Source organism: Lagopus leucura, unplaced genomic scaffold (genome assembly GCF_019238085.1).
Source record: "Lagopus leucura isolate 7727_CA_CO unplaced genomic scaffold, USGS_WTPT01 Super-Scaffold_73, whole genome shotgun sequence".
In the NCBI taxonomy this organism is placed as follows: Eukaryota; Metazoa; Chordata; class Aves; order Galliformes; family Phasianidae; genus Lagopus; species Lagopus leucura.
Genome location: NW_024962252.1, coordinates 20,221,896 through 20,235,274, shown reverse-complemented (window position 1 = coordinate 20,235,274; position 13,379 = coordinate 20,221,896).

Genomic DNA, 13,379 nt, shown 5'->3' with positions numbered 1-13,379 from the left:
TTCTTTTCTTTTCTTTTCTTTTCTTTTCTTTTCTTTTCTTTTCTTTTCTTTTCTTTTCTTTTCTTTTCTTTTCTTTTCTTTTCTTTTCTCTTTTCTTTTTCTTTTTCTTTTTCTTTTTCTTTTTCTTTTTCTTTTTCTTTTTCTTTTTCTTTTTCTTTTTCTTTTTCTTTTTCTTTTCTTTCATCCAATTCAAAAAGAAGTAAACAAAGAAAAAACAAGACAAATAGTATAATCAAGAGCAACTAGTTGCTGTATGAAACTTGTAACTTATGAAGCATGATTCTCTGAAGCATACTTCAAATATTTCAGTAGATGTTACCAGTGTTACCAAGTTAACTAAACTAGGTAACTAAATCTTAGGTCGTGAAGTATATTTGGCAGAAAATAATTCTGAACAACAAATTAATTTAACTTCTGGCTTTGTACAGCATTGATTTTATTTGTCAAATTGCATAAGGACAATGTACAGTATGTAGATCTTCCCAGTAAATCTGGGCTGTATGTTTTCTATAAACAAACAGTACTCATATCTGAATAATTATTTCTAAGTATTCTTTTATATTCTGATAATTTAACTGCCACAATTTACTCCTCAAATATTGTAGTATTTGCTTTGCCTTATATGAATAGAAACAGTACAATAGTAGGACAAGTTTTTGCCTCCTCTTACATTTCAGACTACTTTACATCTAAGTAGATTGACCCACAGTCAAAAATGCACTGTTGTATTTTCTAAATGGATAGCTTCTTAACCCCTCCAAAAGAACTTCCCATGTTTTCCTGTTTTCATGTAGTCTGCCAAATGTTGTTAAAAACACTCTTCAAATATGAATGTATTTGATGCTCCATCTCAATTATTCTTTTCAGTTTTTCAAATATAAACATGTTATCATGCATACTGTGGTCATTTACATTTGTGTCAAAAAATAATAAAACTATCTGAAAATTTTTGAAATAATTTCTGACTTCAAAATGAAATAGCTTTATTCAATGTACCTACTAAACTTCTTTCTAGCAATTCATTTATTTTTATTTTTAGAAGAAAATTAAAATAAATTCGATCTCATTCTATGAAGTTTATAGAATTGTTACTGTCTTTTACAGTCTTCACTTCCATCAGGTTATTGCTGAGCAAAATAAATCTAAGTAGAATAAGCTGAAAGTACTAATTCTAATCAGAACTTTTAAATTCTCTTTCTCATATCAGTCCAGTTACTTTCATCACAGTATTCCACCTATAATTTCACACTTGCTTTTTACTGACATCTTTATAGTATGCATTTTTGTAGATCACATTAGATATAGGAAATATTCCAGAAACAACAGATTTTTAACTTTGGTATTAGTAATTAGTGTAATTCTACAAAATAAAAAATGATGTTTCATTCTCTTAAATAATATTCACCATACATTCAAAACAGCAGCAGGTAGCCTAAGTGTTTCTTGCTTTGCTTCTTTTCTATAATTTGGTTAAAAAAATAAGTTAAAAAAAAAAAAAAAAAAAAAAGAGTAAAAATAGTTCAGACAGCAAAAGCCATACTCAACTTGCAACTGAATGTAGAACTCAATCATTTTTGCATTTTTGAGTTGCGGTCTTTCCTCTTTTATGCCCTAGGAATCTTACCCTCACTGTTTGGCAGGAAAAAAAAAAAAAAAAAAAGAAAGAAAAATCCTTGAAAAAAGAGAAGCTGTGTGTGTGTTCAAATACATTCAGACCCAAAGTAACCGGAAGTCCAAATGTTTTGTCCTTTCTTTTGGGAATCCATTTGGCGCTTAGCTCTTATGCAGAAAGCAGAACCCACAATTTTCTTCATTAGAGACTAATTATAGACTAGAGATATAAATCTGTTTTCTAGGAAAGTTTCCTGCTCAACTTAATATTCTGCCTAAAGTGAATTGCATGTTTGGTCACTTCTCTTTTTTCAGTTTAAAATAAAAGCTATGAATTCCATTCTTGAAAAGAAAAGTAGAAGTTTTAGGCTTTTCAGTGCTTTTCACCAAGCTTATGCATATTTTTTGACTTGTATCATTGCACTTTGCAATGAAGGGCATTTAAACGTAGTGAGTGATGTGCTTCCAAAAGCACCAGTGTCATCCTCAGCAAAAATGCAGTTTTATTCCAGATGTGATTTTATTTTAACTATTCTCCAATTATTGAGAAAAAGTTATTTGCACCTCCAATGTGTATCTTTTCAGTTTTTCCTTTTACATAAATGGCAGTAAGAAAGACTGCATTTATTCAGTATTTGTTAATCAAAGAGTACATTCTACTTTCCCACAGCTGTAAGCACACCAAATACTTTTAGGGGAAGTCTGTTCATTCTCAACATTATGGTTTTCTCTGTAACATTTAAGGTAACAGTCTCAAAACATAACATTCTCAGAGCTGTCCCTGTGATGTTCAAAACCTCAATAAACTCAGTATCTACAGATACTTTCAAATCTCAACTGAGTTTTACATTTTAAAATTTAAGTGTTAAAAGCCTTGAAGGGAAAATTCTGTTCTTGCTGTGTCTAAGAATTCTGTACAGGCCAGATGAGATTGCTGTTTTCAAGGACAATATTTACTGGAGTAATGTCCCATTCTGTGATCTTTTTCCGTGATAAATACTGATGATGATCCCACACAAAGCTATTCCATGACCTGAATGGAAGCTGTATCTAAGGTGCAAAAGAGTGTCACTGTTGCAACCAGTGCAATAATATCAATTACAAGACTTGCAAGACCAGCAGTGGCACAAGCCTCTGTGTCACTTTGTATCCTTGCCAGAGAGATGACTTTTAATACTCAAGGTAACTCATGTCATTGCGCATGTCATCAGGAGTCATAACAATGTAATATATTTAACTGACGAACCTCCAACTCCTGAATGAGCATTTAAGGAGGGTGAATACAACTGTGTCAGCAAGGAAAGTTTGTCATTTGACAAACTTTCAAAGAAGACATACAAAATGTATCAAAATGAATATATGCTTCACATAGCATACAGCTCTCTGAGAGATACACAATGTGGCTGTATAATGCTACAGCCTTTCTGTTTGTAGTGTCTCCAGCCCCCAGAGCCAGGGTCATTTATCTTTGAAAGATGGCTTACCAAGTCATATTTTTCTTTTCTCTGTTAGAACTTAAACACATCAGTAACAAGTTAACAGGAGCTCACAGAGGCTGACACTCTGATCTGTGATAGTAAATATTTTGTCTCTGTGTGAGGCAAGATCTCCTGGATCCTGACAAAGTGTGTATCCAGGCAAATACTATGTTACAGAGATGTTAATCCCATCTGCTGTCCCTGTCTGAGCTATCTGCTGCTCACTCAAATTCAGTGAAAGAATATAATACAGTAATCCAGTATAATACAGTAATCCAGAAAACCTCTTTATAGTAGATAAGATTGCATTTCTGGGGACCAGTACTCTGAAAAAGTGATTTTGATACCATAATAAAGGAGAAGGCACAAAAGAAGGCTGTTGGAAAAGTAATTCAAGGGCTTACGTTGCACTATTTCAATCTAGAACACTGCAGGCTGAGTATTGCAATGACATTAAAAACTGCAACTTTTTCGAATAACATGCATGAAAGCATTTAGTTTATTTATTACATTACTAAATGCAAGTAATAATTACTTTTTTTTTCAAGTCATTTTTTTCTGTTTATTTGTTTGTTTGTTTCTTTCTGTTTAATGTAGTTTGTCTTAAGGCACCATTCTCAGAAGGGAGAAGTAAAATTTTTAAAATAGTTCCTGATTTGCATTGCTCAGAAGAACATTATTACTTTCTTGAAAAGTTCCTACACCCTTGTAGGCCCAGAAGTGTCTTTGGAATTTAAGATGTTGTTTCTTTGTGTGCTTGTTTTCCCTACCTTTTTCACCTAACTAGTAATTTCTTGAAAGGTGATACTTGAGTAAAATATCTCAGTTTGAAACTATGTTTAAAAAACCCAACACATGCTCGGTGTGGCTATAATAATCATTGTTTTTTCTGTCTCAAGGATGCACAGATCTTTTTGGAACTTTATGGTCCTTATCTGAATTATTTGAATTAGAATGGTTTGCCTGGTATAAGCAAGATTCACATCAGATGTTAATGCTGTTTCACTGGAGATGTTTTTGAATATACAGATTTGAATGAGAAAGACAAATCTGGGGATCAGAGATTGCATAATTCTTAAGTTTTTAACACTTAAGTTTTTAAACAAAACAAAACAAACAAAAACAAAAAAACAAAAAAACAAAACCATGACAATAAGTCTTGTCCTCCAAGGAAAGAAGGCTGATAACATTTTACTTTTTCTTTAGAAATATGTACAATTAAAACATAAAAGTTTCATTTTTGTGTATTTTAGGTATACTTTTTACATTAATTTCCTCCAATCTCAATATTTAAATTCTGCCTGAATTAGTTTTAGGCTCTTGGGAAGGAAAGCAGAGCATTTACACATCATCTTATCTTTTGCTTGAAATAGAAAATACTGTTAGTTCTGGAAGCAAAATAGCAAAACATACTCTTTTGATGGAAAAGGTATATATCTTTAAAGTCACTAACTGTCACTCCTGAGGGGAGCACATTGGTTTTACACATTCATAATCCCTCAGACAAGAAAAATGAGCCCACTTACTGATTTCTTCTACATGGTGGAGACTTAAGGAGGCAGCTGTTCTTTACATGTTTTGCCTTCTTTTTTTTTTTTCCAGAAAATTTTGACTGACCATAAAAAAGCCTAATAAATACATTTGAACTCATTTTATTTTATTTCACCTCAAATTGTCTTATATCTTTTTTTGCTTCTTTGTTTGTTTGTTTTGTTATGGTAAGGATTTTTCATTTGTCCAAGTTGCAGTACTTCATTGCATTTCTGCAATCCTTTGGAAGAAAGTACCATAAAACATGCCTCTGTAATATAATACGATGCACAGCTTCCAGGCAACACCCTTAGATGTATCAGTGCAATATGTTCTAGATTAAATATTGTACAATACATGTGAAACTTTATTTGAGCACATTTAAGGAAATGAAAGTAGAATAATGCACTAGTATGCATTTTCTTCCCAATAGTTGATAGCTTCTTGTCAAGGAGTTTATCTGGATTTAAAGTCTTTTATTCATCTCTTATTTTATTGAAACTATATAAAAAGCATGATATTCACCATATTCACCATGTGCGACATATTTCTGTGTCACTGTTATATAGTCACACTTCTCCTATGCAATGCGTTCTGAAACAACTATTGATTATAAACCATGTATCTTCTCATAGTTTACAATTTTCTTCCAAGAGATTTCATTACTGAAAAAATTAGGTGCAGCACAACACTGTTCTTACTTGACAATTGTGAGTGATACATTTGTCTTTTTGCTATTTTATTTAGTCTTCACATCTGAAAAATGGGACAAGAAAAATCTATTGTGTTCTTTTTTTTTTTCCTCTTTCACAAGAATATGTGACCAAATCATTATCTGATCCATTTATTATTTACATAATTTATAATTAATATCTCCATTTATTATTTATATAAAGGAAACCACTGATTTCAGGAGTTGGGTTTATCCAGCATTTGTAATATGAAACTCTGCATATAGTCATTCCAAGGGAAAATAGACATCTTTACTTTTCAATTCTGATGTATCTTAGATTCTTTTTTTTTTCTTATCAGCAACAAAATCATTATTATTTTTTCAAAGTTTTGTATTAATTCAGTATAAATGGTTTAAAATAATACATTATTACTAAGAACATGCAGAAAATAAAATGAAATAAAATAATTAACTGAAATTACCTAGAGCAGGTGTGCTGTATGATTTTATGATGACACATGGTTTCACAGAATAAAGCTCAGTGCCTGTCAGGAGGATTTGTGAAAGCTACATCAGCTCATCAAATGTTTTTACATCTTATACATCAGAGATTCTGCTTTTCAAAATTGTAATATTAAGCCCCATGTGTATCATCAAGTAGAATTTTGGGTCATTTTCAAATTCTATTTTTGTTTCTTTTTGCCTTAAATTCCAGTTTCTACTTTATTTCTTCAATTTTTCTGTAGTTAAAGAAGCTCTGATCTTTGGAAAAAAAAAATTAATCCCCATATTCACAACTCAATTTATAAATATCTTAGAAAAACCTAAGTTTAGTAACATAACTCTGATTTCTTTTTTAATATTAAATTAATTCCTCCCATCTTTGTACAAGTCAGTAACAAAATACAGTCTTAATTTTAGGCATAGAAATTAATCTTAAGAAAAATAAAATTGCAAATCTAGCCCATACATATTCTGCTATTAAACTTCAAGAATTGTAAAAGAGTTGCTAGATAATTCATTGTGGAGTGAAAGAAACTGGAAGAGGCAATAAACAGAATGAATGATTCATTTGTAATTTTGAGACAAAGCGAAAACATTTCAGTTGCTCTTCTGTACCAAGCAGATACTGACTTAATGTATTATCAATACTAAATGCTGAGATATGCAGATCACTTATCTGAAAAAGAATGTATCTATGGTGATCAATGAGAATGTCACTGATTATTTTAAACAGAGCATACTTTATGATTAGTAGTGGGCTGTTCAAGATTCTCTGATGCTCAGCTATACATCAACATCAGGAACAAGATTAGCTTAAAAGAAAACTATTAATCTTCCAACTAACTCCCCTGTTAATAAATGTAAGTAACTAAATATCTGCATCTTACTTGCTAGATAAATGATAATATAATACTGGAACTTTTAAATCTTTTTAGGAAATACTATGCATACACGTGCAGGCACTTATAAACTATGTATACATATACAAATATATATGTCATGCTGCAGTATTGACAGCAGTACACAGTAATGGGTATTTTTCACTTAAGTGTTTATTTCTAAGCCTGGTCTCTTCCTTTAAAATAAATAAATAAACAAACATGGTTTGATTGATTAGCTAACAAAAGGCAACAATCTTCCAATGCAGAGAATAACTAGATTGACCATACACTCTTCCACATTCTGAAAAAATATTGTGCAGCTGTTCAGTCAAGCAGTCAACCAAAACTGAAAGATAATCAAAGTTTGTTAAAGATACAATTATCTTTCTTAGAAATTAATAGAAATGCACTGTCCGCCAGTATTAAACAGTACATTACTCAGTACCTCTATCCCAAATCCACAGTTTCTGAAATCAATCATCCTATAAGCCAAATGAATCCCTTGGTTTGATTCTTTCCACACTGAAGATCTTTGATCTGATTCATTTCAGATTTTAATTTAATGATTTGAAAGAATGAAAGAGAGAGATGCATCAGACAACCGGCATTATTCTTTGCTCCGACAAATTTAATTCCTGAAATAAATGAATGGCTTTTACACTGAACTGTGAAGAATCTGGTTGCATTTTGACTCGGTATTGCTCTGCCGATGCTTAACAGTGAAATCTTTCTGCCTTTCTTATATAGTGAAATTTTTATAATAAAAAAAAAGCTGATATTATACTGTAGACATTTTTCATATTTAATTCTTTTAGATGTATTCTGTTCATTCCATATTGGCTGTTCTGGAAGTGCTGTGCTTTCAATTTCCCAGTAAAGCATTGGAATCCAGCACAAACATCATAAACAAAAAAGTAATTACTAAGCACATTTTATCTCCATTTGAGAGAGTTTTTGTTATGTAAAACACTCCATTATATTAGTACTTTTGACAGAATGCTTAGCTATTCTTTAGCAATTCTTTGTTTGTTTGGTGATATAACTTCCTAATAGCTAGTAAAGGGACATTCAACAGCTGAACCAAGCACCCAATTTAGATAGGAGCTTCCCAATTATTTATTCTTTTTTAACAGGTAGGCAGCTGTGTAGGCTGATGATTGCTTTCTGGCTTTGATAGTATTTATTTAAAACTTGTGTTAGTCTCCCCCTTTATTGGTAGGCCATTTTCTTTTTCTCTCCAGTCATCTGTGATGAGCTTCACTAATAAACAGAAAGCCTCTTTAGATTCAGGTTGAAATTTATTATTTTATTCTGTCTCACATGCTTTTGTGTTATGCTTGACTTATTCCTTTTCAAATACTATGGCTTGCCTAAACATCTTATCCAGAGTGATGAAGCAGGCTTATCTTGCTTAGGACTTCAATCTCATTCTTTGCAATTTCTCTATTTTCTTGCTGGTAAGGAGCCCAAAGCTTCTGATTCCATGGATTCGAAAAGTGTTACTGATTTTTTAATCAGTTTCTTCATTCCATATTTAAACCATGTACATAAAATATTTCATTATGTTGTCTTTTGAATAGTTTCAGTGGCAAGATCCTGCATTCCTTTTGGGCTTGATAGTGAAGGGAAAGTATTGACAGCTTGGACCTCTGATCAGCTTATTTTTCAGTTTTGGCCATATATTTAATTGTTTAATATTAATTCCTGTATTATTCCAGATGCATTAGAAATGCTGAATAAGACGGGCAAGATTTGTATTATTTAGAAGAGATGTCTGGTCATTTGTTGTAGGTATGGATTCCTTGAAGAGACCTGGGTAAAACCTTATTTACAAAGCACCTAGCTCCATATATTGTAAAAGATTAAATGTGCTTCAAGTCATTTATAGTCCTAAAATTCAGAGAGATCTGAATCAATTCTGTCTCAACTTGAACACCTTCCTGAGGTCCTGAAATTGAATTAGGAAAGGACAAACTGAGAGTTAACCATTGCATTGGGATGTGAGTAAGGAGAAGACAAGATATCCATTAACCATTGTACAGGAATGCAGGTAAGCAGGATCTGGGCCAGATAAGAAGAGAACACCTTGGAAACTCTATTGTAAACTTGAAGAAACATTACAGAGGAACAGGTCAGGATCGGATTACTTCTGCTGAAGACAGTGAGCCTTCATCCTATGACCATCAGAAGGAGACCCCCACTTGCCTCAAGTGCAACTCAACTTGCAAAGGGAGGGACCATATGCTGCTGGGTTCTTGGAAATGTAATGAATATGTATATGAATTAGGGGGAAATCACTGATTATAATAATAACTGCATTTATTCGGCCTATATCTGTACCAAGCTTTTGGCCTATGGTGTGCAAGTTAGGAGGAACAATCCCCCTTGCACCTGGTGTCTGCACAGCACTGAATAAAACATACCTGCTTTTATAACTACTTTGTGGTTATAGAGTTTGATTCTGCACGTCAAAATGACTGTATGGCTTCCTTGTGTGGAGGAGTGAATGAGCCTTGGTTTTCTAAAAGTAAATATATATATTTTTTTTTTCATATCATCACATCTAGAAATTACATATTGTCTATGATGGATCACTGTAGAATACAAATTCAGAGTTTTTTATATTCTTAACTTCCTACTTTATGCCATATTGAGAAACCTCACTGTGGAACTCATTTTAATATAGTGTCTAACCCAATAAATATTGTCCAGTAATTTTCTATAATAAATAATTAGAATAATTATCCTGAGATGACAACGTTATTTACACTGTAAATAAGAGGAGGGGCACTGAGATGATCGGAAGACTAAAACACCTCTCCTATGAGGAAAGATTGAGGGAACTGGGTTTGTTTAACTTGGAGAAGATAAGGCTCCAGGGAGACCTCATTGTGGCCTTCCAGTACTTGAAGGGAGCATATAAACACAAAGAGAAATGACTGTTTATGAGGGTGGATAGTGATAGGACAAGGGGGAATGGTTTTAAACTGAGACAGAGGATGTTTAGGTTAGATGTTAGAAGGAAGTTTTTCACTCAGAGGGTTGTGAAACACCGGAACAGGTTGCTGAAGGAGGTCGTGGGTGCCCCATCCCTGGAGGCATTCAAGGCCAGGCTGGATGTGGCTCTAGACAGCTTGGTCTGACGGTAGGCCATCCTGCACATAGCGGGGGGGTTGAAATTCGATGATCACTGTGGTCCTTTTCAATCCAGGCCATTCTTTGATTCTATGATTCTATGATAATACAGTTGCAACTCAACACATTCAGAAGAGAGAATAAACTTTCTGCCTTCTGAATGTTCTCAATTTTTGTACTGAAGGAAGCATAAAATAAATAAAAGGGAATGAAAGGATAAAAAAAATCATCTGCTACAATGTAACTTACATGTTAGATACATTGTAAACTCCTGTTAGCAATTGATTCAGTTACAATACATAGTAAATTCTGTTATAAAATTCTGATTTTTAGCGGATTTTAGATTTGACTTCATTTAAATTCAACAATACACTATAATATCATTTGTATTCTATAAAAAAGAAATACCACAAATATTTTAGCATTTTGTCTTAGGTGTTTTCATATAATAATATATTTTTAAGGCATCATTAAAATGTGATCTTCTATTATTAAATATTACAACATATTTTAATTGACCTTTGGATCAGGAAGAAAATATAGGTCTTGAAGCACCTTTGATCAAAACTGTGCAGAAATTTCAGTTTTACAAAGAGTATGAGAAAGCATTATTCTGGCATATTGCAACTTCACTTTACCTGATTGAATAGTTCTGTTATCAACATATACAACCACTCAAAGTAGCATATTAATTAGTAACAATAAATCATTTTTTAAAAATGTATAAATTATTCTGATCTGCATATATTTCAATACATACTGCAATGATATGGCTAGTGTTTTTGTGCATGGATTTTAGAAAATACTTCTTTTTTGTTTTTGTTGTAGGTTATGGATACATTTCAGAAACACATATGAACACTTGTGCACTATGAACTTTCTTAACACTTCTTTTATCCATGTTCTCCATTTATTTATTTTATTGGGAATTTCAGGTTCCTCTTGAATTATAAGGCAACTTTGTATATCCTTTCCAAATGAATTATTTGGTAATTGCCAGTGGAGGCCCTGGGAAATCAATACTCTTCTGAAAAGGAGAATCTCTGATAAGAAAAAAGAAAGAGAAAATTTCCCAAGTCATATCACGATCCCTCTTACTGCCTCCATGTTCTAATATTTTTATTGATCAACTAACAGATATTGTTCTTAAGGAATATGGAATAAGTACATTTATGATTAATTGCAACTTCTCTTAGTAACAGAAAGAGAATAAATGGTTTTAAAGTAGATCTAGCTTCTCAGATCCTTAGAGAATTAATGGAAAAAATATGTAAGACCCCAATTCAAATAGCCTTTAAAAATTAACTTTACTAGTTACTTTTCTCAGACTTAGAAGCATTTTGTGGCTCAATTTCAGTACTAAATGATACAGAAAAATGCCTTAAAAAAAAAAAAAAAAAAGTATAAGAAATTATAAAGTATATAGCAGCGGTGTTTGAAAAGTGATGGTATCCTCTCTGTAATGGTATTCTCTTTGTGCAGTGGGCAGTGAGTTTTCATGTCATAGATAGTTTATAACTTTCTAAACTTTGGTACACAAAGATAATCTGTTATACAAAGAAAATCAGATGTATATATTTGTTCTGAACATTAAAAATTCCTTTTTATTTCAGAATTTTTATTATAATTTCCTTTTGTCATATGAAAACCTTCTAAAAAAGCCAAATAAATTAAACAGTTTAACACAGACTCTCTTTGACTTACATACTTTCAGAATTAACCAACACCTTAAAATGTGTGTGTGTGTTTGTATTTAGTTAGCAAAATCTACTTTACCATTGTCTAACTGTAATTTCAGACAGTAACATGCTCTTTTTCTCTTTCTAAAAAACAATAATAATAAAGGAATGAAGGAATTGTATCAAGTATTTTTTTTTAATGTAGAGACATGTAAAATCAAGCTAACCTTTGCAATTTTAAGAACCACTAGTCTACACTGCCACCTACACAGCAATCTAAGAAACCATTTTATCTCCCAAAAGCTTTCAGTATTTCTACACTCACATTTTACTTGTATTTACTTATTTGAGGAAAAAGGAAAAAAAAAAGCCTTGAAAGTTTATAAGAATTCATCTTTCAGTTCAGTTTGCTTTAAGTTTCTGTTCCAGGTTTTCAAGTTCTCTCCAGACTCAAAGCTTGCTTATCATGCTAGCTTACAATGTCCCTCTCTATTCTATCCTCAGCAAAATTCATTACAGATTTTTCTAGCCCGTCTTTCCTCTCTTATTCTTACACAAAAACTTCATGATAAAATAATCCCTTGGTGTATACAGTACTTTGGAGATTGGGAGACACTGTCAAGCTGCATCTGGAGAAGGAAGTGGATTGTGACACAGAAACCTCCAAATAATTACACTAAGGAGAGCCTGAGAGTGAGAAGGAAGAAAACATTAATATCACACTTCTCTCAGTGAGGAAAGGCCTTGCCCATCCCTGGAGGCATTCAAGGCAAGGCTGGCTGTGGCTCTAGGCAGCCTGGTCTAGTAGTTGGCAACCCTGACTATGACAGGGGAGTTGAAACTAATGATCTTTAACGTTGTTTTCAACCCAGGCTATTCTATGATTCCATGTCGTTCTTGTCTCCCTCTTTTCTCAGGGAACGTTGGAACATCAACCTCTGAACCCACATAGACACTGGAAGGGCAACCATAACAGCCATGGAAAGGCATACTAGAAAAACTTTTATAAAAACAATTTTAACTGCATTATTAATGAGACTTTTGCCTGTAACATGACTTTGAGTGTAACAACGTGCCTTAGAATAATTTCATCTAGTACATATCTTCCCCAGTTCATAAATATTTAATCTAAAGTGAGCAGGAGTAACACTTGAAAACTGAAAATCTTTTTCTTGTTCACTTCCAGCATTACACTGTGAAGCTCTGATAATAATCTCTTACAAATGCATCAAATATTATGTTAAAAAAAAAATAAAAATAAAAATAAGGAAGGAAGAAGACAGACAAGAATAAGGTGGTGGGTTTTTTGTTCCCCTTATTATTCAAATAGTATCCAACAGACTTTATATCATCTGTATAGTGACCAATCTTTTGAACGATGTGGATTTTAGGAAATACCTCCACATTCATATGCAATGTATATTTTTCTGCAAAATTGGGTCTAATGTGGTGCAGATCATGAGCAGGGAGGTGATCGCTCCCCTCTACGCAGCACTGGTGAGGCTGCAGTTTTCACTTCAGTTTTGGGCCCCTCACTACAGGAAATACATTGAAGCCCTGGAGCGTGTCCAGAGAAGGGCAACGAAACTGCTGAGGGGTCTGGAGCACAAGTCTTATGAGGAGTGGCTGACGGATCTGGGATTGTTTAGTCTGGAGAAAAGGAGGCTCAGGGGAGACCTCATTACACTGTACAACTTCCTGAAGGGAGGCTGTGGTGAAGTGGGGTTTGGCCTCTTCTCCCAGGCAGTGAACAGAACCCGGGGAAATGGCTGCAAGTTGTACCAGAGGAGGATTAGATTAGACATGAAGAAAAACTTTTTCCCTCAGAGAGTGGTCAGGCACTGGAATGGCTGCCCAGGGGGTGGTGGAGTTGCTGTCCGTGGCAGTG